This window comes from Mesoplodon densirostris, chromosome X (assembly GCF_025265405.1).
Source record: "Mesoplodon densirostris isolate mMesDen1 chromosome X, mMesDen1 primary haplotype, whole genome shotgun sequence".
Lineage (NCBI taxonomy): Eukaryota > Metazoa > Chordata > Mammalia > Artiodactyla > Ziphiidae > Mesoplodon > Mesoplodon densirostris.
This window is the reverse complement of record NC_082681.1, coordinates 50,795,353-50,809,892: the sequence shown is the minus strand read 5'-3', so window position 1 is coordinate 50,809,892 and position 14,540 is coordinate 50,795,353. Positions and strand designations below refer to the sequence as shown.

The window sequence follows — 14,540 nt, the reverse complement described above, 5'->3', positions numbered from 1 at the left end:
CCTGAGAGAAGGCAAGATTCGGGTGCCTTCCTGGTATATATATGACTGCTGTCCAGTCTAACCCATGGATGCATACACCGCGGTTCTTTATCAGTCCTGCTCCACCGTTTTAAAAGTTTCACCGCCGTTGTCCTCCCCTCCCTCCTCCTCCTCCTCCCTCTTTCTCCTCCTTCTCCTCCCTCTATCTCCTCCTTGTCCTCTTCTTCCTCATCCTGCTCCTCCTCGATTCGTCCCCTGATAGTGCCATCTGTCGGATAAGGCTGTCCTCTCTGGACAGGCAGAAGAGTGTCCTTTCTGAGGTTTGTGGGATTGGTCCCTTAGGCCAGGTTGGCACTTTGCCTGCCCTACCATGCTGTTAGCCTAAGACATGGTACGTGGTAAGTGGACCATAGATGTGTCTGCAAACTTGTATTTTTGTTCCTCTTTTCAGAATACAGTGATTGTGGTAGACCACCTCAAGGAAGAAAGAAAGGTTGAAGTTCTTTCCCAGGTAATTCTGGCGAGAGGAGCCCTCATTACGAACACGATGGGTGTGAGCCTCAGCCCTCACACCTCCAGGAGGATGCAGGAAACGTGGTGAAGAGGGATGTCCAGGAGGACCCCGAAGTAAGACAGTAAGTGGCCAGGCAGCAGGGTTTGTACACAGCAGCCCCTGGGACTATGCACCTCTCTCAGTCTCCTTGGACTTGTTTTTCTTCTCTCACTGCAAAATTGAAGCATGCTAGAAGTGAAATAATGGTTGAGCAATGCTAATTGTAGTGCTGGTATCAAAGAGACGAGGGTGTACAGAAGACTTTCTTAGCACTTATGACCCCTCATCCTCTTTCTGTCCACATCCTCCCTGCAGCTCTCCCTGTACCATCCGAGACAACAAGAGGAGAGTGAGATGGCACAGTGAAGGCCACAGGGATAAGAGTGTGTGGAGAAAGAGAACACCTGTGGAGAGAGAAATGGGGGAGAACACACATGATGGAACCCCAGGGAGCTGGTTCAGGGTCACAGTGAGTATCCTGAAAAATGTATGGAATGTGCAGGAGAGAAAAGCCAGGGGGAGTTGTGTTGGGCTCATGAAGACATGCTGGTTTATTTCACTGGGGACAGTTTGTAATCTGTCCCTTTTATTACCAGGAGTTAACAATCTTGTTCATGTAAGGGCAGATTCAGATAAGCAATGTAAAGGGAACAGGCTGACTGTGAGGAGGACGGAGGAGCCTGTCTCAAAGCAAAGATGGAAACTACTGCCAAGGATATGGAGCAACTCCACATTGGAGGTCTCAGCTTGGCAAGGTGAGTGTGGGAGATCGAGGGTCGAGCCTCCGGAGACCTTGTCTGAGGGGCAAGCAGTATCTGCCCTGGGTAGGATCTCCTGGATATTTATAAAAGGAAGATCATCTCTGACACCTTGATTATTTGGAAGAGAGTTTCACTGGAGAGAAGAGTATTTAGGAAATCCATATTACGCACACCCATAAGAAATCATGCCAGTGGACCCTTCTTTAGAAGCCCTTTCAAGCTCAGTAGAAGGCCAGAAAAGTACAGGAAAAGGTTCATCCTCCAGCCTAAATTCCCTGCTGTCTGTCCTCTCTCGCATCCCTTCTTTTCATCCTTAGAATCCTTGTGGGATGAAGTATGACAAGACATGGCTAATGAACTCAATCCAGAGCCATTGCAGTGTCCTCTTCACTCCAGTGGACTTAAGAGAGGATGCGGAAGACAGACGCGTGGGCACAGGGAAGGGGGAAAGAGGGAAACCTGGTTCAGCAGGGTCTGCTGGCTTCTGATACTATTGCTGTTGCATTCAATCCCTGTAGTTCCACTTTTTGCAAAATGGGGCTCAGTTCTTTGTCCAGGAAGCTAGCACTGCCTGTGCATTGATGGATGTCAGCTACAAGATTTGTGACGAGGAGAGACGAAAGGTGTGTGTCGAGGGCATTACGTGTACCTCATCCTGAGGAAGGAGGACAGGCCAGGGGCTGGTTGTCTTCTTTGGAACTAGAGTTCCTGGTGCTTACCCCACCTCTTCTTGCTACAGATGCCTGTCTTTGTCAGCCCCTCCGCTGTTCCCGACTCTGTGTGGGATAAGTTGAAGCCAGAAGAAATGGAGCAGCTAAAGGTAATGCAGACTCAAGGCGTGTGGTGTGCCAGCACTCAGACCCACCTCTCCTTCCTCCAGTGCCCCGTCCCCCTCACCCCCGATTTCCCTGCCATCACCACAGCCTCAGAGCGGCTGTCTCCATCTCTCTCTCCACAGCGGACCTTGGGCAAATGATTTGATGTCTCCCGGCAAGCTCTTGACCTCCAGAGGCTCCGCTTTGACCCAGGTATGGCTGACAGCAGTAATTCTAGGGCAGGCAAGGGCAGAGGGGTCTTCCTGGAGGGTGACTTAGGGATGGTAACGTGGGGAGGGGCTGGTGCTGGCCCCAGACCCCACTCAGCCATCTGATTCCCTCCCCTCTCCTTCCTGAAGACTTGGTAGGCCGTGATATTGATATAATTCTGAACCGAAGAAGCTGCATGGCTGCCACCCTGCATGTCATCGAAAAGAATTTCCCTGAGGTGAGGCTGTAGGCCCAGTGCTGGTATTAGGGTAGGGGGTGCAAGAGCTGGGGTGCAGGGCAGATTTGTCTCCAAGGTCCTCGATAGTAACCTTCACTCTACCTCTTCTTGCCCCAAAGCTGTTGTCCTTGAACTTGAGCAGCAACAAGCTGTACCAGCTGGATGGCCTGTCTGACATTATACAGGTGGCCCCTACGGTCAAAACCCTGAACCTGTCTGAAAATGAGGTGAGAAGAGGGAGCCAGGTCAAAGTTGGGTTGAGAGCAGAGGGGGCGCGTTAGTGGCCATCAGAGTGATGACAGGAGGCAGATGAAGGTACCTGTGGGGGAGGGAGGGGTCTGGGGGTGCAGGGATCCAGATGTCCCTCTTTCCCTGGGATTCCTTTTCTCACTTCCACCCCATATTTCTCAGCTGAAGTCTGTGTGGGAGTTGAGCAAGATGCAAGGGCTGAAGCTTGAAGAGCTGTGGCTGCAAGGGAACCCATTGTGTAGCACCTTCGCAGACCAGTCCACCTATGTAAGGTCAGTGTGAACACCCTGTCACCCTTCTTGGTGACCTTCACCCATGGGAGCCTAGACTATCTGTGACAGTGCCCCTATGCCACAGGTGGCCGCCCTGGTCTTCTGGGAGGATCACAGGCCCCACCTTCTGCTCTCTCTGTGTCTATCACCGGTGAGGAGTTTCCTTGCCCTGACCTGCTCACCTCTGCAGGCGCTCTGGGGTCTGTTTCCAGCTCTCTGCGCCCAGCTATATTGCACCAAGGCCTCCCAAGAGTGTGCCCCAGGAAGCATGGCTTCTCCTCCTCACCAGGACCAGGAGCGACCAGCCTTGATCCAGATGCTGGTGCCCTGGACTGAGAAGGGCCCTCCAGTCCCGGGCCTCTTGCTGAGCGAAGCCTTCCTTCTTCGTGCTGAGCTGGGGTGTGCCTCCCCCTTTCTGAGAGGGGCCCTCTTCCCCTGCCTCCAAAGCGGTCCACCCTCCTCTCCCAGGTTGACATGGGGGCTTTCCTGCGCCATGCTGAGGGCTGAGGCCATGGGTGGCTGCTGTCATGACATCCATTCTGCTGGCCCAGTGCCAGGAATTGGACCCTCCTTGGGGTCCAGCTTGGGAAAAAGCAGGGCTCTTTGAGTCAGGGGGCCAGACGTGGGTCCCCGCCAGTGATCAGAGGGCTTCCTGAGGCAGGAGTGGATGGCACAGGGCAGAGGTGGTAGAGGAGACAGAAGGACAGACCTCTCAGGGGCACTTGCCATCCCTCCCTGCGCACGTCACAGCATCCCGCCTGGTCCTTCACAGGAGCCCTGGGCAGCCTGAGACAGATATGATTCCTCAGATAAAGGACCAACTCAGACAGGTGCAGGGGTCATCGGGAGAGAAGTTGGTGGTCATCAGAGGGGGGCAGGGATCCTCAGCCCCATGCTGAGCTGGGACCTGACCCTTTTCTCCTTCTTGGGAAGATCTGCCCCCATGGCTGCTCTGTTTCCCATGCCCAAGTCTGGCTGAGCTCACACAGGTGACAAAGTTTCAACCAGCATACAATGGGCCCCCAGTTCAACATGTGCATATTTTCCATTCCTAGCTGGTGTGTCTGGGCGATTCTGGGGCAGGTGAAGAGCCGCAATGGGTGTGCCGTTTCCCCTTTCTTCTCTCTTCTTCCCTGACCCCCACCACGGGAGAGCTTCTTTCCCTTCCCTTTGTTTTCTCTCTCTCCCTTGTCTCTGGGCCCCTAGGTCTCTCTCATCTCTCCCCTCCTACCTTCACTCCCTTTCTGTCCTCATCCCCTCCATCTCCCTCCCTGCCTCCTGAGCCCCACCTCACTCACCTCCCTAGCCCAGCATCCTGGGCCATCCCGGGGGGGTGTCCGGGTCTTGCCAGAGTGCTGGACTCCCGGTGAGGTGGCAGGGCCCCGGGCTCCCACTGCATGCCCTCTTCTCCCCACAGCCTTCAGTGGGGCCCTGGAGGAAGGAAGGGAGGAGAAGCAAGCCCTGCAGCATGGGTTTGAAATGCTGGTCCCTGTGGCACTGGAGAAGGGAGTCCGAGTAGTCTGGGTGGGAGCTACCAAGGCGAAGCAGAGGGAGGGAGGGAAGGAATATTAAGTGAAGGTACTGAGAGAATGAGGAGACAGTGCCTCTCAGACAGTAAGATTACAGATACTCAGTGCTCAACAGGCAAGTGGACCGAAAACCCTTAAAATCAGAAGCAGAGCTGGGCAAGGGGTGCTGCTGGATTGGCCAGAACACACTGATCTCTCTTTGTGGTATCACTGTGTTAACTGAAAGGAAGCATTGCAACCTTGAACTATCAACCACCTCTTCTCTATTTTTGGTTTTGGACAGGGCCATCAGAGAATGTTTCCCGAAGTTGTTACGCCTGGTAAGTGCCTACGTAAATCATTGTCTCTTACGAATGTTGGTGGCCTCTGCACCTGCCCTCAAGCCGTTTGGGTCTTGCCTAGATCGCATATTAGCATCAGAACCTTAACCATTTTGGGGGACATGGACTCCTGAAAATGACATGGATATACTTGCTGGAAAAATACCCATAAATACACACACACACACACACAAGTTGAATATAACACTAGAGACTTCCAGGACCTCATGATGAAGACATCCACTGTAAGCTTTCCCATGGAATATCCAGGGCCCTTTCGCACCTGACCTCTGACCCTCACCCTCCTGGGCCCATCCTTTTCCCGGATCATCCAGGGCCACTCCCCTATTCTCCACTCCTGACTTCCTCTTCCCTTCTGCAGGATGGCCAGGAGTTACAGTCACCAGTTACCCTTGACGTTGACACTCCCTACATAGTAAAACCCTGCAAGGTGAGGAAGTGGATCAAACAACATTTGGGGTGTTGCAGGGAGGCTTTATCTACTGCATAGTCTCAAGTGCCATTTGATTCCAGCACATCTTCCTTGGATCTGATGAGCTGAAGAGCCTAGTCCTGCAATTCCTACAGCAGTAAGTACCTCTGACAAGCGGAGCAAGGGGTGGAGGGCTAGGAGAGGTGAGGCCACCTAAGCACAGGTCTGCTCAGGGGAGTTTTCAAGTCTCATTTGAGGTCCAGACCACAGAGATAGACTGCCTTCACTGCCCTCCCTTAGGTACTACTTGATCCATGACTATGGAGACCGACAGCGTCTCACGGGTGCTTATCACGAGGAGGCCTGCTTCTCCCTGACCATTCCCTTCCACCCCGAGGACCCAGCCCCGTGAGTATCACAGCACAGGCTCTGCTCCTGGGCCGTGTGGCTCCCCAGCAGACACAGGCCAGCTCCTGCAAATACGCACCACCCACTGTTGCTCTTTGTCTCCTAGAAGCAGCTTGTGCGAGTACTTCAAGGACAGCAGGAATATGAAGAAGCTCAAGGACCCCCGTGAGTGTGCGATGGGAAGACTGGGTGGGAAAGGGTGGTGAAGGGGTCAATCATAGGGCCCAGGGCGTGGCAGCCCCTGACCTTCGCTCGCTTGCCCTCCCCTCACAGACCTGCGGGTCCAGCTGCTGAAGCACACAAAACGTGTCATTGTGCACACCCTCTGTGGGTTGCCCAAGACTCAGCATGACTTCAGCTCCTTCGTAGTGGACATTTGGTTCCAGATGGTGAGCGCCTGCTTCCTCCCTTGGGCGGGCCCAGGAAGCCACAGGTGGGTAGGAGGTGGAGGTGGTGACTGGGCACCTGGGCTCTTCCCTTTCAGGAAACGATGCTCTGCTTCTCCATCAGCGGGGTGTTCAAGGAAGGCAAGTGTGTGTAGACCCCCACCCCTGATGTCTCATTGTTGCCTCCCCCTGGCCAGGCTCACTCCCAGACCCACCCAGCTTCCTGGACCCCTTCCTTTCCCTTCCCTTCCCTTCCCTCCACTCCCCCCTTCCCTCCCCACCTGCCCTCTCCCACCTCCCCTCCCCTCCCCTCCCCTTCCCCACTGTGTTCTCCAGCCCTCAGTCTTCCCACTGACTATCCAGGTCTGAGCTGTGTCCATGCCTGTCTGCCCTGCATACCCTGGGCGTTGGGGACATAGGCTGTGGAGTTTGGTGGCTCTCTACCCGGATACTTACTCTGAGAACATGGGCCGTTACTAAACCTCTCAGTATCCTCATTTGCACAAGCGGTAGTAGTATCCACCTCTTGGGGAGCTGCGAAGAATGCACCCGTGAACTTGTGTAGTGGTTGTCAGGGGCCATGTAACTGGGCTCAGACTGCTCCTACAGCTGCCCTCCCCATTCCAGACACCCTGGCCCCTGCGAACAACTGCTCTCTTAGCATGAGTGTCCAGTCACACCCTGACTGGGGACCGCCGTGTGAGCATGTACAGCATGTGCTACACTAAGGGGGATTGTTGTTTGTTTGCTGTTGAAGGAAGTTGTCAGGGCTGTGTGCGTGCCTTCACCCGGACTTTCATCGCTACCCGTGCCAGATACTGCAGGTGAGAGCCCTGTTGTGGACGGGAATACCCATCCCCGCCTGGGCTCAGGGGCATGGGAATGTGGTGGTGCAGACCTTAGGTTTACTCGGTACTGTGGGAAGCCAGCAGGGAGATGCCAGGAGCAGTCTAGCCTACTGGTTAAGAAGAGCGTGGGCTCTGGAATCGGCCTATGGGTTCTCTCCTTGACACAACACTCAGTCGCTGTGTGACCTTGGTCAAGTCACATGACCTCTGTGTGACTCAGTGTCTTCTTCCGGGAATGGGGATCAGAGCGTCCAGCCCTTGGGCTGTGGTAAAGGGTAAATGCGAAATTGCCCATGGGTTGGGGATAAACCTATAAATCGAGTGAAGGTGGTAGACAGCCTCTCCAAATGTGGGCTCTGTGGGGAGGGGCAGAGGTACCAGTCAAGGAACCTGGGAGACAGACACAGGAGGGACGTGGAAGGAATCTGGTTGCTGAGTGCCACTGGGAGCAGAGTCAGTATTGGGGGGGAGGGTGTCCATCCATCAGTTGTCTGAGGGCCCATTTTTCCTTCAGTCTGTGCATCGTGAATGACGAGCTGTTTGTGAGGGATGCCAACCCCAGTGAGACCCAGAGGTGTTCTGCATCCCAGTGCCTACACCCACCTCCAGCTCCATGCATACCCTCTCCCAGCTGCAGCAGGACATCATGGAGGCATCCTCCACGCCATCTGAGATGAACCTCTAGTGGTCTCAGAAGTGAGTGCTGGGTTTGCATGGGGATAGGAGGGAGCTGGGACGAGTAGAGGAGGGATTAATGGGAACTTAAAGGTAATTTGTTTTCCTTGTTTATTTCAGTCATTTTTAATCTGAACATTTCATTCGTGGTACATATAAAGCTACCTAGTTATTTTGAGCAGCCTTGTATTATTTTTATTAATTTCATGGATGCTGCTTCTGTATTAACAGAGAGTTGGGTGTTCAGGAGTGTGCATGAGGTTCATTCCACTGTATATGTCTCAGTATATGTGGAGGGGGAAAAAATCGTTAGCCCAAAACATACTACCCAGAGGTAACCGTTGAATGTTTTCATCTTCATCATATCTTCCTGTAAGTTTGCTTATGTAGGTGTTTACATATTTATTATGCACGTTTATATATTTCTATATTTATCTACAGAAAATGAGATCTCATCATGAGAGAGAGAGAGAAGGAAATAGAGAGACAGAGACAAAGAGAAAGAGGGGCTTGTGGCTGAATGGGGAAGAGGGGTCCAAAGAGGGATTATTTAATCTTCAGTGCCTTGAAGCTTGAGCAAGTTAACAGCTAATGGGAAGGAGCCATCTCAGCTCATTTTCCACTCTTAAATTTGCCCATATATTAATTTTCCTTCTTATCTTATTTCTACCACAGAGCTAATGAGACACCTCAAATGGAATAGTATAAATTTTAAGCCCAATATATATTTAGTTATTAGTGAAAGAAAGAAGGGACAATTGTATTTCAATGAAATGGTAGTACTTTTTAGGTTTTGGTCTCACAGGGAGGCAGCGGATGGTTGAAACTGTGGTGTGACGTGGCTGGATGACACGTGATCTGAGGACCCCTGCACTGCTGAATGGGAGACAGGTCTAGACTTTTCCCATAAACGTATTAACAGGCGGAGCAGTCCAGGAGCAGCAGTTAGGCAAACACCACAGCTTGCTGCCCTGGTGCCATCTCTCACTGAGCTCACCAGGTGAATCAAAGGCAAGCCTGTCTTCCCAGCATGGGGAACTGGGTTAGGGTCTGCTCAGAGGCACGATGTTGGGCAGCTCTTAGGAGCTTCTGAGTCTCCCAAGAAGCTAGAGATCCTTCTGTCTTTAAAACTTTGAACTCAAGGCGTACCAGAGAGAGATTTGCTTCCTTCATAAAGATATCTATGTTCTCATTAGGAGAAACAATGAGAAACACCTTTCCACAATGCCTGCCTTAGCCCCAGGTTTTCTCATTCACCCCTCAGGACAGCTCTGTGTTAAAGATGAGTCCCATTTCACACATGACAAAGCTCCTCCTCATATAGCTTCTGTCACCTATCCAGGTAAGTGGGAGTTTGGGAATGAGGTTCCATCCCTCACCCTCTCTAGAGGACAGTGGAGCAGCCTCCCTTTTAGACAATGGGCTTCTAGGGCTGGGGAAATGGTCAATTTGTTCCCCCCTGATATAACAGGCCCAAGGGGTACTCCCTCAAAACCCCTATTGAGGAATAGGATAGTACACATACATGTGCACATGCTTTCATTAACTTGGAAAAGCATTCATTGTGCTCAGTTTCATGGGGGAGATAAAGTAGAACCAAATGGAATTGACAGCATATCTCTGTGTGTGTGTGTGTGTGTGTGTGTGTGTGTGTTTGTGTGTGCGTATCGATGGGATGTGTGTAGGAAATGTATAAAGTCATTAGTGATAAAAGTACAATATATCAGGTAAAAACGTGGAGATGACATACCTCTGAGTCTGTCTTTACCTCAGAGTCCGCATTCCTTAGTGTGCAGGACAATTATTTTTTTTAACATCTATATTGGAGTATAATTGCTTTACATCGTTGTGTTAGTTTCTGCTGTATAACAAGGTGAATGCGGTATATGTGTATTTGTCTCCCCATATCGCCTCCCTCTTGTGTCTCCCTCCCACCCTCCCTAACCCACCCCTCTAGGTGGTCACCAAGCACCGAGCTGATCTCCCTGTGCTATGCGGCTGCTTCCCACTAGCTGTCTGTTTTACATTTGGTAGTATATATAAGTCCATGCCATTCTCTCACTTCGTCCCAGCTTACCCTTCCCTTCCCCATGTCCTCAAGTCCATTCTCTACATCTGCGTCTTTATTCCTGTCCTGCCCCTAGGTTCTTCAGAACCATTTTTGGTTTTTACATTCCATATACATGTGTTAGCATATGGTATTTGTTTTTCTCTTTCTGACTTACTTCACTCTGTATGAGAGACTCTAGGTCCATCCACCTCACTACAAATAACTCAATTTCATTTCTTTTTATGGCTGAGTAAATATTCCATTGTATATATGTGTCACGTCTTCTTTATCCATTCATGTGTCAGTGGCCACTTAGGTTGCTTCCATGTCCTGGCTATTGTAAATAGTGTTGCAATGAACATTGTGGTACCTGACTCTTTTTGAATTATGGTTTTCTCAAGGTATATGCCCAGTAGTGGGATTGCTGGGTCATAACCCTCTTGCACTGTTGGTGGGAATGTAAGTTGTGCAGGACAACCTTTGAGGACTGAGGAAGGTAGAGTATCTTTTGTATGAGGAAAGCCCTTCAAGGGTCAGGTGTGGAAGTTTCCACGTGGTACCTTTTCCGATACCCAGAAGCAAAGAGCAGGGAGATGGCAATGGAGAGGCAGCTCTGGTGGTCTTCGGTGTGGAGGGAGCTAATAAGGCTATAGTCCTTCATCTGGGCACTTCCCTGGCAGCCCCCAGGTCACCACTGTCTGCAGCTGAGAAGCAGGAGTGCTGTTGGGTAAGAAGCTTCCCTGGGTCATGAAAGGGTGGGACCAGGGCCTGGCACCCAGAGAGAGCCCAGGCCTTGTCTGCTTACTTCACCTCCATTCTCTGTCTTCACTTCCTCTATTCTCCACCCTCAGTTGGGTTCGTCCCTAACTTTGTGCTAATCACCACTCCTACCATTAACACTTGGCTGAGTGGTAGGGAAAATAATAATACTCATAAAACTGAAAGAATAAACCCACAATAGTAATAAAAGATAGCAACAAGTATAGCACACATATTAGATAAATTACTTGCTCGAGGTAAGTCAACCAGACAGTAATGGTTCCCAGTATCAAATCCTGGTCTTCTGACCAAAAACGCCCCACCCCTAACCCCTGTTTCTATATCGAGTGTACTTCTATGTTAGGACTCAGGCCGACACAGGGGAAGAGATTCAACCCAGGTCCTGTGGTCAGTGGATGGCTCTGGAACTGGACATATGTTTGATGACTTCTGTCTAGCTGAACTGTGCCTATTCTTTGCTCTTCTGTGCTAACTCTTCTTCCTTGGGCTCAATAAGAAATTGCTTCTGGGGCTACCCTGGTGGAACAGTGGTTGAGAGTCCGCCTGCCGATGCAGGGGACACGGGTTCCTGCCCCGGTCCGGGAAGATCCCACATGCCGCGGAGCGGCTGGGCCCCTGAGCCATGGCCGCTGATCCTGCGCGTCCGGAGCCTGTGCTTCGCAACGGGAGAGGCCACAACAGTGAGAGGCCCGCGTACCGGAAAAAAAAAAAAAAAAGGCTCATAACCTCAGGGCCTCCCATTGGCCAAAGATAGAACAAACATTAATGACTATCATGCACTAAAACACGTCAAATATGGAGATATCTATGACAACTCTAAAAAAAAAGCCAACAAAACCAACTCAGTGCTCACCTTTGAGAGTCCTAGGGAAACACCTAATGTTTGAAAGTGGAAATATTGCCAATGAACTGTATATACACCTTGCCTTTCCTGTGCATGTTATACCTACACATAGTTGTTGAGGGAAGAATTCTTTTATAAAAGAATTTCCGCCGATACATGCAGAAGCAATTAAAGAATGTGTACATCATGCTTTTGCAACCTTTTATGAAATGTAGCTCTAGGCAACGATCATTAGAGGCTGCAAAAAAAAAAGGGATGTGAAAAGCAGTTGGGAAATTTTATAATAGCTGCATCACAGTATCTCTGAATTTGCCTTTCCTCACTTGTAAAACGGAAACAATTCTATCCATATTAGACAATTACTGTGAGGAGCAAAAGGTCAATCGGGCAGATGATACATATAGTACTGAATAGGGATGAATAGTCTTATTTCATACCTGACTGTACTTTAAAGGAGATTCCCTTGATACAATCCAAACCACATGATTATAAGACAGTAATGTGGAAATATTAAATGGAAGGGAAATGTATAAGTTATCATTACGTATTCGCTTCACTGTCATTCCTCTGTGCTGGAATCATTTCTCAGATAATTTAGGAGAAAGGAAACCTGACTCCAGCATTTCCAGTGGGTGTGTGAAAGAAAACCATTGGTCCATTTCACATTATTTCATATCCTTTCCCATTCCACTTTTAATAATTATGTTAATTTCTTAAGAATAGCATGTGTACTCAAACGAACTTATCTATGAAACAGAAACAGACTCACAGACAGAGAACACACTTGTGGTTGCCAAGTGGGAGATGGGATGGTGAAGGGACGAATTGGGAGATTGGAATTATCCGATGTAAAGTATTATACATAGAATGGATAAACGACAAGGACCTACTGTATAGCACAGGAAACTATATTCAATATCCTCTAATAAACCATAATGGAAAAGAAAGTCCAAAGGAATATATATGTGTAACTGAATCACTTTGCTGTACAGCAGAAATTGAAACAACATTGTAAATCAACTATACTTCAATAATAATAAAAAAGAATAACATGTACTGTAACCCAGCAAGAATGGGCTTTGCAGAAGAACACTACAGTAAATCACTGGGGTTCAGGCACATCATAGGTTCTTGGCTAAATCGTTTCCCCCATGCTGGCCATTTTTTTGGATAAAACCTCTCAGATGTAGAGGCTAATGAGATACCATCTGGGAAAGCACTTTTGAGACCTTAGATGGGATGGAAGAAGCTATTATTTCTACGTAATTACTTTCCAATCTACACTTCAGATATTATCATACTCTGTGTTGAATGAATTCAATAGGCTTAAGTCCTTGCATTACTTTGTACTTGAACGGCCATTTGTGAATAGTCTTTGGATGGTTGGAACTGAAAAGTTATATATTAGGGCAGGACCTCTGACCCAGAAAATCATAGGGGCTTATCTATTGTGAATGCATGCATTTTTCTCTCTCATGCATTTTCCACAACATTCCTGGAAGGCAGAGAATAACATATCTTTACATCATGTTGTAGCAAGAGAAACAGTAATGTACAGAGGTTACGCTACTTGGCTGGGGGTCATCCTTCTCTTAAGAGGAAAAGCAGAGACTGACACCCTGTATGTCCAAGTGCTGGCTGCATGATGCTCAGCCGCACATGACACCGTATTCAAATAAGTCTTGCTTTCCTGCTGACCTGTGTCACTTCTGAAATCTATCTTCACTTCCGATGCCAGGCTGATAGTCCTGCTTGTATTTATGCAAGTTGTACTTCATTTTCCTACTCTGTGGAGACAACTGAATGTGATTAGGTCATTAGTGTTTGAAAGTGAATTCCCAGACAACATAAGGAATACGCACAGTATAATAGAGGGACAGGTGTTATGCTGAGGATGAATAATTGAAGGAACAGGCTCCAAATGCAAGAAGGTCAAAACTTCCTGGATTCATTAATGCATATTTATAAATCAACCTGTGAAAAAGTTGTACTAAGTGAAATCCCCACCAGCAATATCAGACTTTGTAGGAGACCCCACAGGCACACCCACACTGGAAATTCTCAGTAGTTTATTGTTACACTTGAAAAACAGGAACATAGAAATTCTCTTATTGTCATCAGATTTAATTGGATAGTAAGGTTATTTAAAAGTATCCCTAGTATGCAGACTATTCTGCTAATCATCATTTGCATTAGTTATTAACGCAAAAAGTTCCAGTGACCTCTGCAACCTAACAAACCATGTGTGACGGCCTTATAAGCCAGCAAGTTCTCCTAGGGCTACTGCCTGCATGAAGGCTCTAGGCTGTGTGTGCGTGTGTGTGTGTGTGTGTGTGTGTGTGTGTGTGTGTGTGTCCTCTGGGGGCTCCTAAGGACAATGTGTAACCCTAGAAAGAGACTGAGAATATCTCTTTGTGATATATGTTGAGTTCAAGTTTAGAGAGGAGCTGGATCTGCTCGTTCTGGAGTCTTTAGAAATGGCACAAGAGTTGGACCACAGCAAGCTTCTGAGCAGACAATAGTCTCGTTCCCCCAGATGCAAGGCAAGCCTGTCTGTGAACTCACCTGCTCAGGTCAGGGATGGATCCCTCCAGGACATAAGGTGTGGCAGTCTGCCTAAATGTGCTTCTGAACACTGAAGTTGAGGGCTCCCATCTTGCAGCTGTCAGTTGCAGAGTCCTGAGAAGCTGCATCCTCTCAGCCATCCACCACCATGGGTTCAGTCATCTGCACGAGGAGCTCCGCACTCAGGGATAAAAATCCTTAAATTCTAAGCACATCTTTGACACATCGTGCATCCACCTATTCATCTGTTCTTACGTTTAACAGACATTACGAAGAAACTCTGCACTAGCCCTTCAGTAAGTTTTAGGCTTCTCCTGAATGGAAGGAAACAAGGAAATAAAGTGTGGGAAGGCTGGTGTGGTAAATTCAGATGTTAAATCTAGAAAGAGATAGATCCTTCTCATTAAGATTTCAAGCTGCTCAAGTTTCTGATAAATGGTGATTATAGAACATCATTTAATGCTGTGGACCTCTGTCCACATCTCTGGTTACTGACCTCTTTACATATATATTCTGCAGTCTTCAACCAAAGATCTACAATGAACTCTTGATACTCAATTCACATCCCCCGACCTCCCCTCCAACCCAGTCTTCATCTCTCATCTAATGGGGACGTCCCTCCACT

At 48.9% G+C, this 14,540-nt stretch overlaps 1 pseudogene; it reads left to right on the top strand.

Annotated features, from left to right (window-relative positions):
* The first annotated feature begins 935 nt into the window (after positions 1–935).
* LOC132482030 (nuclear RNA export factor 2-like) overlaps positions 936–14,540 on the top strand; it is a 39,439-nt pseudogene continuing 25,834 nt past the window's right edge.